The sequence below is a fragment of the Heterocephalus glaber genome, unplaced genomic scaffold, assembly GCF_053883595.1.
Source record: "Heterocephalus glaber isolate CG9 unplaced genomic scaffold, H.glaber_assembly_v1.0 deba00001472, whole genome shotgun sequence".
Classification (NCBI taxonomy): Eukaryota; Metazoa; Chordata; class Mammalia; order Rodentia; family Bathyergidae; genus Heterocephalus; species Heterocephalus glaber.
The window spans coordinates 43813737-43828164 of NW_028258315.1; the positions used below are offsets into that span (position 1 = coordinate 43813737).

General features: G+C 36.9%; 1 protein-coding gene and 1 long non-coding RNA gene across 2 annotated transcripts in view; one reads left to right on the top strand and one right to left on the bottom strand.

Moving 5' to 3' along the window:
• Il2ra (interleukin 2 receptor subunit alpha) overlaps nt 1-14428 on the top strand; it is a 56668-nt gene that overhangs the window by 17313 nt on the left and 24927 nt on the right. The window lies entirely within an intron of this gene.
• LOC147826336 (uncharacterized) overlaps nt 1-14428 on the bottom strand; it is a 51129-nt gene that overhangs the window by 9013 nt on the left and 27688 nt on the right. The window contains exon 2 of the long non-coding RNA XR_015439136.1: nt 4227-4308. This is a non-coding gene — a long non-coding RNA (uncharacterized LOC147826336). The remainder of the gene's footprint in view (nt 1-4226; nt 4309-14428) is intronic.

The window sequence follows — 14428 nt, forward strand, 5'->3', positions numbered from 1 at the left end:
CTCAGTGGTGCCACACCTGCCTCACAAGCAGTCCTGAGTTTGATCCCTTGTACCAAAAAAACCACAAAACCTTCCAGAGGCCAGTCCTTAAACACAATAAAGGGCTTTTGGCTCCATTTAACCTATAGTCTTAGCATAACCATCTTCTAGCTCCATGTTCCATACCCCATTGACCCTGCCCACACCTGAAATGTCATCTTCCTTCACTTATATGTGGACCAGCATCTGTCAGCATAGGGAAATACGTGCATGGTACTATTTGTCTGTACTAAACTCTTTTTTTTCCCATTAAGTTTATTGGTACATTTTTGGTATAAAATACAGTTACACTCATCATCGGGATCTTGTACCTTTACATGAGTATCGTGGTTCTTATTTTTTCCCCTTCCCCTGCCCTCCCTTCACCCCTTCCACCCTTCCCTATTTGCAAAGACCTTGTTTCCATTTTTTTTCCTCTTTTCATATTTTTCCCTTTCCCTTTTTTCCCTTCCCCTACCCCTCCCAATTCCCCTGCTCTTTTAGACCTTTTCTTCCTGTTACACAATATCACTTATACATTTTTTAAATTACAATATTAAGATCTAGGAGACATTACCACAGATATTACAGAATTTAAAAGGATATAGAAAGCATATTACAAAAATCTTTTTTGAAATAAATTTGACAACTTCTAAGAAGTACTTTGGAAGACAAATTAATGAAACTAACTCTGGAGGAAATATAAAATTTGAATAGCACCTATTAAAGAAAGTATATTCCTAGCTTGAAAGCCTACCTATATGAAAATAGCAGGCTCATAAACATTTTAACTGAGAAATTATATCAAACAATTAAAGCAGAAAAAAGAAGGAACACTTCTCCCCTCATTTTAGGAACTCAGCATTGTGCTAATCCTAAAACTGGATAAAGATGATAGAAGAAAAAAGTATGAACATAGATAGAAATTTGTTTAACAAAACAAACTATTGGAAGTCAGATCTGGCAGGATGTAGAAAGTGGTTTTGTTATAGGGTTGGCAGTGTTGGTCCAGCACTGGAAGATCCACCCCCAAAAGTCATCATTTTAACAGAGGAAAGGAAAAAGCCGTATGATCCTGTCACTAGTCAGAGAAAAAGCACTGGACTAAATTCCACAGCTGTTCATGGCAAAAGCTATCAGGAGCCTAGAAGTAGAACAGAAACTTCTCAACAGATTAAAGACATGTACTCCACACCTCCAGTGAGAATGCCTTATATAAATGGAGAAGATACAATGCCCTCTCCTTACTGTGGGGAACAAGGGCAGATATGCCCACTCTTTATCTGTCCATTAAACTTTGAAATCCAGTCCCCACCAAAGTAGTCTGCAATAAAATGACACAACTAGGATAAGATTGGCACGGCAGAAGCAAAATCTTTATATGTAGATGAAATGATCATCTACAAAGAAAATACTAAGAAATCTCTAGGAGCCCCTAGAACCCGTACTTGAATTTAGCAGGATTAGAAAACACAAGGTATATATAAAAATTCAGGTCTGTGTATACTTGCTATAAATGAAGAATTGGATATTGAAATTTAAAAGTTATGTAGGAGTACCAAGGACCTAGAAAAGCCAAAAACAAAAACAAAAACAGTGTTGTAAGACGTTCAGTACCTAATTTTAAGACTTCTTCTAAAGCTACAGTAGTCAAGGCAGTGTTGGTGTAAGGACAGACATATAGATCATTGGAATAAAACAGAGAATCTAGAAATAGAACCATACATATATGGTCCACTGAGTTTTGAAAGATTATTTAACATTAGCATTTTATAGAATATAAACTCAATTCAAGAGCCAAGGAAGAGATAGTGTTTGCAGCAAACGGCACTAGAATACCTGGTATCTGTATATAAAAAATTAACCTCAACCCGTTTTTTCCATACATGAAAATAACTTGAAGGGATCTATGAACCTAAACAAGAAAGCCTAAAAGTATAAAACTTTAAGAAGAAATTATAAGGGAAAATATTTATGAATTCAGGGTAGGCAAGAGCTACCTAGGATACAAAAAACATGATGTATAAAAGAAAAAACCTGATAAATGGGATTCCATCAAAATTTAGAACTTCAAATGACATCATTAAAATGAAAAGTCATCCTTAAACAGACCATATTTACAATGCATATAACCTATGACCAGAATATATAAAGAATTCTTAGAGCTCATTAATAGACAACCCAATTAAAATGTAGACGTAAGAAAATGATAAATAGCCAGTATAGCACAAGGAATGGTGTGCAACTCTAGAATCAGAAAAATACTAATCAGTACAATAATAAGATTGAATTATACACTCATTAGGGAGATGAAGTTAAAAGTTTTAAAAGCCTTGTCATGACTTTTTCTTTTTGTTGGATTCTCCCGCTTTGTGTTTAATTTGTCATGCCCAATGGATTCATTGTGCTGGATTTCCTGGGGTTGTGATCCTCATTGTCTTTTCCTAGGGTATTGTCTAAAATATTTTGGAGTGCTGGTTTGGTGTTCATGAAGTTCCTGAGGTGCTCTTTGTCATGAAAGTATCTTATTTCTCCATCAATTCTGAAAGATGGTTTTGCAGGGTACATCAATCTGGGTTGGAGGCTGTTTTCCTTTAGGGCTTGAAATACATCACTCCAAGCTCTTCTTGCCTTGAGGGTTTGCATTGAGAAGTCTGCTGTGATTCTGATGGGCTTTCCTTTGTATGTGATTTGCTTCTTTTCTCTCACTGCTTGTAGAATTCTGTTCTCCTGTTGGATTTCTGGAATCCTAACTATTATATGCCTATGTGTAGATTTTTTTTATTAAGGCTAGGTGGAGTCCTATATGCCTCACTTATCTGTATGTCAAGTTCCTTTCCCCTCCTTGGGAAGTTTTCTGCCATCACTTCTGTGAAAAGTGTTTTCATGTCATCTGCACTCTCTCCTCTTGCTTCATTGACTCCAATCAGTCTTATATTATTCTTCTTTGCATCATCTAGCAGCTGCTGGATTGATTTCTCATGTTCCCTTACAATTTTCAAGCAACTTTTCTTTTCCTCCTCACTAATTGCAATCTTATCATCTATATCTGAAATTCTATCCTCACATTGGTTCATTTTGCTGCACAGACTTTCGATGGAGTTTTTAATCTCCTGGAAATCTGTTTGCATTTGTTTTATGGATTCCATTTGTTTCCTCTGCTGGGATTCCATCATGTTCCTCAGATCCTCTATTTTTTTTAATCTGTGTCCTCTCTAGATTTATTAATCACGTCTTGCACCATGAGCACAATCTTTGCTGTTATCTGAGTAATTATTTCTGATTTCATTTTTCCCAGATCCTCTTTTGTTGCCAGTTCAGAGAGTCCAGGTGGTTGAGTATCAGATTGTTCCATCTCATTTCCCTTTGGGGTTGCTGTAGGTGATCCAGAAGTCTGTTTTTGAGACTTGTTTACATGTCTTCTCATTTCCATGGGAGGGGGTGCTTCTGATGCCCACTTGGCTCACCTTCTCTGCCCTAGGAGCTTGGGATGGCAGCGGGGGAGCTTCCTTCTGGGTGCTGGGACCAGCTCACTTTCTCTGCCCTAGGAGCCTGGGATGGCAGTGGGGGAGCTTCCTTCTGGGTGCTGGGACCGGCTGAGCTTCTCTGCCCTAGGAGCCTGGGATGGAGGCGGGGAGCTTCCTCCCGGGTTCTGGGACTGGCTGAGCTTCTCTGCCCTAGGAGCCTGGGATGGAGGCGGGGAGCTTCCTTCCGGGTTCTGGGACCGGCTCTGTACTAAACTCTTAAGCAAAGTCATGTAGAAGCAAATTAGGGCAGCATATGGAACCTCCAGAACTTGAAACCCAAATAATGCTTCCCCCTATCCATGGTTTAGGGGTACATTTCCACATCTGGATTATCATTCTGCATGAAAGGGTTTGATCCCTGTCAAAATGCATACAGTTTGTGTCTTGCTTAAATTGATTTTGAATTCTGGAGAGCGGGATAGCAAAGGAACACTAGAGGAGCCTCTATGAGATGAGTGAGGAGGGAGGCAGAGTGCAAGTGTGACCACTGTGAACGTTGGAGTAGAGCATCTGGGTGTGGACACATGCATGTGGTGTGCCTGAGCTGAGGGCAGTTTGTGTCGACGTGACCCACCCTTGCCTGATACCAGCAGGCCAAGCCACAGATCTGAGGAGCAAGGCTTGGCATTTTCCCTTTTTCCTTGTGGTCTTAAGTCTCTGCCCTGCACCATATTTACATACCTGGTCCTTCTTTAAAAATCTCAGGGGAAGTCCCCTTCATATCCAGTTGAAATGTCCTCATCAAGATTCTGTTTGCCAAAAACTGTGGGTGACATTCACAAATTTAGTGTATTTTTACTAAAAATATGACTCTGTCTCAAGAAATTCATTTCCAAGATTTGAGGGAAAATTGCTTTCAGGTTTCAAAGAAAGAGTATATTTCTCCTCCCCACACCCTTGTTTTTCTTATCTGATGATACTTTAACTTTAATCAAGTTGACATTCTGTGGTAAACTTGTGGTTAATTCTTTCATGCACTGAAGCTTGGTAGCAAGTGAGGAGATTCGGGGAGGGAGAAATTACCAACCTCTAACGGTTCATTTGCTGAAGCAGTTGAGAGTCCCAAATCTGACAGTTTAGAGACAGCTGTGCAGAGGAATTCTTTGGCTTCTTGCCTCCTTTTTGGTTACAAAGTAAAGAGAAAATAACAAAAGCCCCTGAACTGTTGGGGGTTTTTGCTTGTTTGTTTTTATAATGAGTGTTGATTTAAGCACCGGTTTTTGAGTCACATATTCTTGGTTTATGGAAACTAACAATTCCAGAGGCAGCAAGGCCAGAGAAACCGAGGTCAGATGACACAAATGGTCACAGATAACCAGAGCTAATGCTGCGCATTGAAAAAAATGCTAAGAAGCCCAGCAAAGTTTAGGCACTACACTTGGGAGCTAACTAGGGAAAAGAAAAAGAAAACAGTGGGTGGAGGGTGGGTGGGACATAAATCCTCCAAACCATCAATGTCTTTTAGGCTATATCATTTTTTGTTCTGGTTCATATGTATATGTATAAATTTTCATGTCACTATAATTATGCCATTTTCAAAGTCTCCTTACCACCCCTTTTAGAAAGCTGCTTTAGGCTTAACCATTTTTGCTGAATTCAACTGCTGAGGATTTAGATTAGTGATAGAAATGGTACATTTAAGAAAGAAAATTGGAAGTCAGATTTTCCTGCTGTGGGAGGGTCACTCAGTTGGAAGAGGAACATTTCCTTCTTCTAATAAATGTCCATCTCCATAAATGGAATGAAAAGACCCCAAGTTTGTCACCTTCTTGGAAAGAAGCTTCAGAAAAGAATTAGTGTCCTAAGGCTTTGGGAGGTTGGCATGAAAAAACTATTTGTTCTATAAATATTTTTAAATTATTAAAATTCCAAACAATAGAAAAAAAGCACAAAGATTAATAGAGGTATCACATGGCTATCATCAGAATTTAGTAGATGCTTATAGTTTATGTTGGTTGCTTCAGCCTTTTCTGCTTATTTCTAATACCTGTTACAGCTGTAGTGAATTGTCCCTTTTCCCCAACCCAATCCCATCCTTCCCCTCAAGGAATTGTTCTCTTGAACCTGGGTTGTACCTTCTAGCACAAAATACAATACTGGCTTGTTTTATATTATAAATATACACACATTATACATTTCTTTTTGCAACTTTTTTCACACAAACTAGTGCTGTTGAAATTTGTAAATGATACCTGCTTATGCTTCTTAATTCCTGCTTATTATTTTAGTGTATAATTATTCTAGTGTATAATTATTTCTATTACCCTAAAAGTATTTTTTCTTTTAATCATTAAGGAATATTATTTTAATTATCTTTGAATGGCCTTTTTATTATATAAAATGATCATATGATTTGCTCCCTTTAAGCAGTAAAAGCAGTGCCTTACATCAAGAGATCTACTACTCTTAAACCGTTCATCATCGCTGGGCTAAATTCTAACTAATCATAATGTTATTTTTTTTCTTACTACATTGCTAGAACTGGGTGCATATATTTAATTCAAGATTCTAACATCAGGGCTGGGGATTTAGCTCAGTGGTGCTGCGCCTGCCTCCAAGAGCAAGGTCTGGAGTTTGATCCCCGGTACAAAAAAAAAAGATTCTAACATCTATTTTCATGAAACTGTTCCACAATATTCCTTTTTTTCTACATTCTTGCTAAGTTAGGTAGAAAGATTAAACTAGCTGTATAAAAGGAAGTGGGGCAAGTTACCCCTTTTTGTTTTAATCCTCTGAAATAGTTTGTATAAAATAAATGATATTTTTGGTAAAGCTTATTTTGCATGTTCATTCATGAGCTGATTTTTTAAAATTCCTGACTTAATCTCTTTATTGGTTATAATTCTATTCTACTTTCTTTTGAATCAACTTCTTCCTCTTGAATCTATCTATCTATCTATCCATAGTTTTGTAGCTGCTTATTTCATCTGTTTTCAAATTTATTGGCAAAATTTTTTCACAATGGTTCCTTTATTTTATAGTTCTACTAGACCAATAGTTATACCTCCCTTTTCTTTATATATTGTTTCTTTGTACCTGCTCTATTTGTGATCATTGTGTCAGGATCTACTTAAATAGCTTCTATTTTAGTTAATTCACTGTTTTTTTCTATTTTATCAATTCTTCCCATAATCTTTATCACAACTTTATTATATCTTTTTTGAGTTTATTCTATTACTCTTAATTCTTGAATTAAATGTATAATTAGATACTATTCATTCCTTCATTTAAAAAATGTTTTCTAGGGGCCAGTGATGTAGCTCAGTGGCACCACACCTGCCTGGTAAGGTCAAGGTTGTGAGTCCAATTCCCAGTACCCTCCTCAAAAAAAAATTCCATTGGGACTATAAAGTTCCTGGTAAGTATCATTTTTAGCTGAGTTCACTATGTTTTGGTATTATTACTTTCATTGTAATTCAGTTCAGAATATTTTACAGTTGTATTTTGAGTGCTTCCACTATTCATAGATTAACTTGAAAATGTTAGAATGTATTTTTTAAAATGTGTGGGCTTTTGTTGTTATTTGTGCTTTTGCTTTTTGTTCTTGATTTCTGATTTCATTGCACTGTGGTTAGAAAATGAACCTATATGATACTTATTCTTTCATATTTTTTGATATTTCCTTTGTTACCTAGTAAGAGGTCAGTTTTTAAAAATATTCCATGTATATTTGAGAAGAATGCCGATTTTCTATTTGTTGGGCACATGGCTATACACATATCCATTAGATCAAGCTTGTTAGCTATCAGTTACAAGGTCTACTTACTCTATCCTTTTACAGAAATGTGATATGTTAACATTTTCCAGTTTGTTTGAGATTGTTAATTTCTTTTTGAAATTCTTCCAATTTTAAGAAATATATGCTGTTGAATGTATACAGTGCTATTGTTTAAATGTGTCCCCCAAAAGTTCATATGTTGGAAACTTAGTCCCCCAATTCATATATTAATTGCTATTTGGAAGTAGAGCTTTTGGGAGGTGATTAGGGTTAGATAAGGTGATGGGAGTAGGACCCCACTAATGGCATCAGTGGCTTTATAAGAAGAAAAAGAGATATCCAAGCCAGCATACTTTCTCTGCTCATCACATGATGCCCTCTGCCTTTTTATGATGCAGAAAGAAAGGCCTCACCAGATGTATAGCAGATGCTAGTGCCATGCTCTTGACCTTTCTAGCCTCCAGAACTGTGAGCCAAATAAACTTCCATTCTTCAAAAATTGCTTGGTCTCAGGTATTTTATGATAGCAACAAAAAATGGACAAAGACATAGAGGTTCAAGATTATTATGATTTCCACAATGGTTTTTATCTGTAAAAATGCTTTTATTTTGTATAGTCTGTCTGTCTATGTGTCTCTCCTTTTCTCTCCCTCTCTGTCTTCATGGTGGGGAATGAACCCAGGGCCTCACATATGCTAAGCACATGCTCTACCCCTGAGCTAAGATACACCTCCAACCCTTGTCTGGTTTCTCTTCTGTTAATGCAGTTAGGAGCTTTCTTTTGATAAATATTTGCATAAATTGTATTTATCAACCCTTTAGTTTGATCTTAACATGTCATTATGTTGTAAAGATTTCTGGAGATAACAAAAATGAGCTTTGGGGTTTTTTGAGGGGATGGGGTATAGAAGGGTTTTTCTTTCCCCCTCAACTGTCTTGTTTTCTAAGTACATGATAAATTACTTAGGCAAGATGATTATTTTGTCTTCCTTTCTCCAACAGCTATGCATTTCATCTCTGTTACCAGCTTTATCAGATCACTAATAATGTAGATCCTTTAAGAGGAAAATTCAAAGATACCAATAAGTCTTTGGGTATCTTTGCAAAAAAAAAAAAAAGAAGAGAGAGAGAAAGAGAGAGAGAGAGGGAGGATCCATGGAAAGAGAAACAAAGTGTACAGCTAAAATATTATACCAGTAATTTAGGTTTGGTGTAATAATAGTGGACAATATAGAAACAAGTTATATATGATGTAATATATTCAAAATAATTTAAATAAATAATAGGTGATGTAGGAAGCCAACAACCAAAAATGGCTAGAAGAATTCCAACTAAACCACAGTCATCTGCTTGCCAGTGATCAAGGAATTTGTCATATTTTAATAGACTTGAAATCCTTTGTAATCTACTCCTGTAAATATAGGTGAGAAGAAAGAAATGAATTCAGACTTCTCATAAATAATTCTTAGAATATGAATTCCAAAGAAACTATTTCTTGATTGTGTCACATCAAGCTTTAACCCATTAACATTTTTAGTGTTTTTCCCAGCTCATAAAGCAATTTACATATTTTATCACTTAGTTCTGAAAAACGATGTTCAAAAAAATAATTGCAGCAACAATTAAGATTTGTGGAACATTTTACAGATTCTTAACTTCATTTAACATTGTTTAACTGATGATCACATTTCTGTCATTCATACCCTTACAATCCTTACTCTAACAAAAGATTGTACTTGTAATTCCCAAACACTACATTGTATACCCGTCCTTTCTGCCACGTTGTCTGTTCTGCCTTAACTCACCAGGTGAACTCCCAGCCCTCATTCCATAACCTGGATCCCCAGCAGGGGACTCCCCAGGACAAATCAGCAAGGCAAAGGCAGTGACTAGGGTGTCTGACAATCTCCTATGGTCACATGGCTGGTTGATGGGTTAGAGGAATCTGCCATCTGCTATACAACGGACAACTGGATGCTCAAAGCAAAGCAATAGCATGCAGTCAACACCTCTTGACAAGAACTTATTATGTGTTAGATAAAAACACTTCCTGGATTAAAACCAGCAGAGGGAGGAGGTTGTTGTTGGTGTAACCAGAGATAAATTTCAAAGATGGAGGGTACATTAGATTTTGTCTCTAGGCCATAGATTATACCTCTGATGTGGTTAGTTGTATGCATTAGGGTGCTGGATTTGATAGTGTCCCCCACACCCACCCTACCCCCTAGGAACGGGAGATTGAGTCCAGGACTTTCACACTGAACTACATCCCCAGCCATTCTTATTCTTTTCTTTTCTTTTCTTTTTTTGGTACCGGAGATCGAACTCGGGTCCTTACGCTTACACAGCAGGTGGCAAAACCACTGAGCTAAATCCCTGGCCCCTTATTCTTTTATTTTGAGACAGGGTCTTGCTAAGTTTCCCAGGCTAGTCTTGAACATGGTATCTTCCTGCCTCAGCCTCCCAGACTGCTGGAATTACAGGTGTAGGCCACCATGCTTGGCAATTGACAGTCTTAAAGACACATTGGAGAGGTGAGAGGCAGAGAGAAATGGTAGCTGCTATTGCCACAGCCACTGAGCAGTCAGTCAGAAGGGCTATAAGTGAGTCTTGAAAATCAGTGGAGATGAGAAGAGATGAGTGTGAGAGTATTGTTGAAGTAGAAATAATTACTCCCTGGGATGATTGAAAATGATGGCAAAGAAAACAGGGAATTGAAGGGGATGCTGAAGTTTCAAACTGGTGACTCTGATGATAAACGTCCTTAAGAGAAATAGAGACAGGAAGAGAAACAGAGGTGTTGTGTATTTGTTTATTTTTAACTTTTTATTGTGAGATAATTATAGATTCACACTTCTGTCCTCTTTATTCTTCTACCTTCCTGACACATACATGTTTGCTATTCAAAAGAATTTCCTAAAAGTAAAAGTGAGAGTTTTTTAAAGGCAAAAAATGAAAGCAGCAATATAATAGATTTCCATGTGACTGCTGCTCACCACTTTGAGTGGTGAAATTTGGGCGACTGAATCTCTCTGGACCTCTGTTCCCTGCTATGTAAAATGAGGATAGCAGTATACCTTTCAGGGCTGCTGCAAGCATTGGAGGTAATATACACAATGCAGCTGCACCGAAGCAGAGTTAAGATATCATAGTTATTATTACATAAATAACTTGATACAGAGCTCTCTGACTTCTTCAATGATAACGATCTAAACTAAACCACAACATCACACAAACACCTCTCAGTACCCGGATAGTTTAGATAGTGGAGATACCGCTCAATGAGAGATAATCTTAAACAGGAGGGTGAAAAGCATACTGTTTGCCAGAGCTTGTGGTTCTCTGGGATGGAAAAATCTCTGAAACAGGAGTCAAAGGACTTGGCTACAAGTTCACATTTGCTCCAAACTCATGGAATGACCATAGCCTCACTTTTTATTTTTTAATCTATGTCTCTCCCAGTTCTCAGTTCCTTTTGATTCTTTTAAAAGACATATTCAATATATTAATAAACACTTTCAACATATTCTGTGGTACTTTATTTTGCACCAAAAACATTTTCTATAAAGCCTCAGTCACTGATTTATGTTTCCTAAGAAATTTGGAGAAAACTTTGATGTTATTTTTGGAGTTCTTTTGATTTCAACACAGAAGAAAACAACTTTAGGACCAGATCACCTTTTTACAGAGTGATCCAAGTTCTTGATGTACTCCTTGTAAAAATTAATAAATGGTCATCTAGCAGTTTCTGTGATCTAATCTTTATCCTTGAGCTCTATTGTATAGATAGAAAACAGGAGAGATACAAAGATCAAGCATTTTCTCAGTGCTGGCTGAGCTAAGGGTGAAATAACTTGACCTTCACCCACAGAGCCTTTTCAAAATCTCACTTTTACTTTTAAGAAATTCTTTTGACTAGCAAGCATAAATGTGTCAGGAAGAAGGAAGGATGAAGTGGACAAAGTGTTAATCTATAACGTATCTTAAACAAAGATTCTTATCAAAGCTCAATCTCGAGCTTCTGGAAGTCCCTTTTCTTTTTCTTTCATGCCAGTTGGTCAGAAGGATCAGATAAATTCTTCTCATTTTGAACATTAGAGAGAGAGAGAGAGAGAGAGAAAAAAAAAAAACACCAACTGAAAACATCACCCAGCCCACAGATGTTTTTAACCCACCCATCTACCTTTCCCCAGCCACTGTATCAGATAGCAAATAAAGTGCTTGGGTTTAAATCTCTCCGTGAGCAGATGCAGCCATGCCAAGGCCCCCTGCTGGATGCACTGGAGAGCATGTTGGTCCTTATGAAGGGATTGGGTAGAGGGTGGGATGTACCACCCCAGTGCTCTAGCACTTGCTACTCAAAGTGTAGCTGTGGGTTAGCAGCACCAGCATCATTGGAGAACTGCTTAAGAAACATTCTTAACCCCCATACCCACCCTATCAAATCCCAATCAATAGGGTACTTGGGTGATTTAAATACACACTGCTGTGAAGGACCTCAGCCTCAGTTCTGCTGGTTGTAGAATAACCAACTTGGCATGTGGCTGTGCAGCAGTGGCATTGTCTTGCTGATCAAGAGACTTACTGTCCCCCAAGTATTCTTCAAGTGTTGGCATCTCTCGTTAGCAGCAGCAGCAGCAGCAGCAGCAGCAACAACAACAACAACAAAAGGAGAGGAAGGAAGGAAGGAATTAAAAGAAAAAAAGAAAAAGAAAATTTCAGAATACAATTAATTTTGCTTCTGTCCCCTTTCTAAAAATAAAGGGATAAAGAAACAAGAGTCAGTTTTTATTTGAAAGAAGTGGTGCTGATGACATAAATCAAATTAAGCGTATGACAATTCCACATCAGGTTAAGAACCACTGACCCTTGTCTAGTCCTCTTAATCTTACTGGGTGATGGGGCCTCTTCTCAGGAAGAGAAAGGAGTGATACAGAAGGCAAAGATGACCTCACTTCACCAATGTTTTCATCTTTTATTTGTAATCCAAAAAAGTAATAAAAGCTGCATATTTATCCTCCTGGGAATAGTGAGAGCTGGTGGAAAGTGCAGTCTAATACTCAAAAAGAGGGAGCAGATGCTCGAGAGTCAGAAAAGCTGGTTTGACTTTTTAAAATCTGTTACTATTTGCTCTTGGATAAACTGTTCTAGTAATCTAGGCCATGAGGATAACAATGACTGGTCTTTCTCCATTTAGGACGGGCCTGGAAGAAATGGAGAAGTGGAGTCTCTAGAAATCCATTGGTGGTGATAGTGGGACATAGTGGGAAGAGAAGTGTCTCTGAGGTCCCCCCCACTTTACCCACAATTCTCCCTTTCCCATTCTGTGCTATAATCCAGAGAAAGGTGGCTGTCAATTGTTGTCACTAGTATCTGAACATGTTAACAGAAGAAGCCAAAAGCTCTTCAGTTGTGCAGAGAATTCCTGAAGGCAGCAAATCTACAAATATCCTAGGGAAAGATGCATTAGTGATAATATTCCAGGATAGTGATGGAGATGGAGTGTGGGAAGGATGAGAATGAGTGGGACTCTGCCTGCAGCTTTCAAATCATCATCCATAGCAAATATCTGACATAAGCTATTTTTAAAAAATGTTTAGCATCAGAAGAACTCAGTTTAACTCTCTTGGTACATTCTCTGGCCAAAGCTCTTGGAATATCAAGGGTTAATAATAACTTCTGGCTGTCTCTTTTCCCCTCTGGACAAAGAATAGATATAAAAGCTAAAGGACAAAGCCACATCAATGTACCTTGAAGCCTGCAGTAGGACTCCTCTCCTGGGAATCCCATATTGCCAGCTCTGAATGTTTTAACAAGCACTCCCTATCTCCTACCCCAAAGTTAGCAAACTCTAGTATATGGATCTTTATATTTACACATTAAAATTAAATTCTGTACATGGGCTGAAGTTCTTTCCCCTCCCCCATACATTTAGCCATTAGTTCAAGAAATATTTGTTGAAAAACTTTTCCTTCCCTATGGAATTGCTTTGGCAAATTTGAAAAAAAATTAATTAAATGTACATTTGCGAGTCTATTTCTAGACTCTGTATTTTGTTCCATTACTCTGTTTTTATGACAATACAATGCTGTCTTGATTACTATAGTTTCATAGAATGTCTGACTACTTGAATCTTCAAATTTCTACATCATTTTGTTTTAGATATTCTGGATTCTTTGCGTTTTTAAGGATGTTTTTAAAATATAGCTCACCAATTTATACTAAAAAGTGTGTTGAATTTTTTGTTGCAATACATTGGGTTAACAGATGAATTTAAGGTGAACTGAAAATTTTTTTAAAAACCAGTCTTACTGTCTGTAGACATTATATATTATATAGTTCGCCATTTAATTAGTTCTTTTAAAATTTATCTCACCAATGTTTCAGAGTTTTCAGTTTAGAAGTCATACAAGGTTTTGCTCAATTTATTCATGAATATTTCATGATTTTTGATGTAATTATAAATTCGATTGTTTTAAATTTTTGGTATTTTCTAATTAATTTCTTGAAGTATGCGGAATTCAATATGATTATTGCATATTGAGCTTGCTAAACTTGCTAAGTTCTAAATGTCATCTTGTAGATTTCTTAGATTTATGTAGTCATTTCATCTGTGAATAATGTTTTGTCTTGAAATCTACTTAATAATAATATAGCTGCATCATCTCTTTTATGATTATTTTTGCTTAATATATCTTTTCTATCTTTTTACTTTCAATCTATCACTTTGTGTTTAAAGGATGCCTTCTTGAAGACTGCATATAGTTGAGCCTTGTTGTTTTATCCAGTCTGAAAATTTCTTTTAATTTTTTTCATTTATATTTAATGTAATTATTCATATGGTTGGCTTCAAGTCTACCTTCTTGCTGTTTCCTAGCTGTCCCATATATTCTTTTTTTTTTGGTACCGGGGATCGATTGTGCTTGTGAGGTAGGTGGCGGAACCACTGAGCTAAACCCCCAGCCCTGTCTCATATATTCTTATTACCACTTTTTTTTCTTTTCTCTTTTCATTTTGGTTAACCAAAAATAAATAAATAAAAGAGTAAGTAAATATGAAACATTTTATTTCATTCCTTCTATTACCTTTTGAGATACATTCTTTCTATTATTTTATTTATTTATTTGCTTTATTTTGAGACAAGATCTTCTATATAGTTCAGACT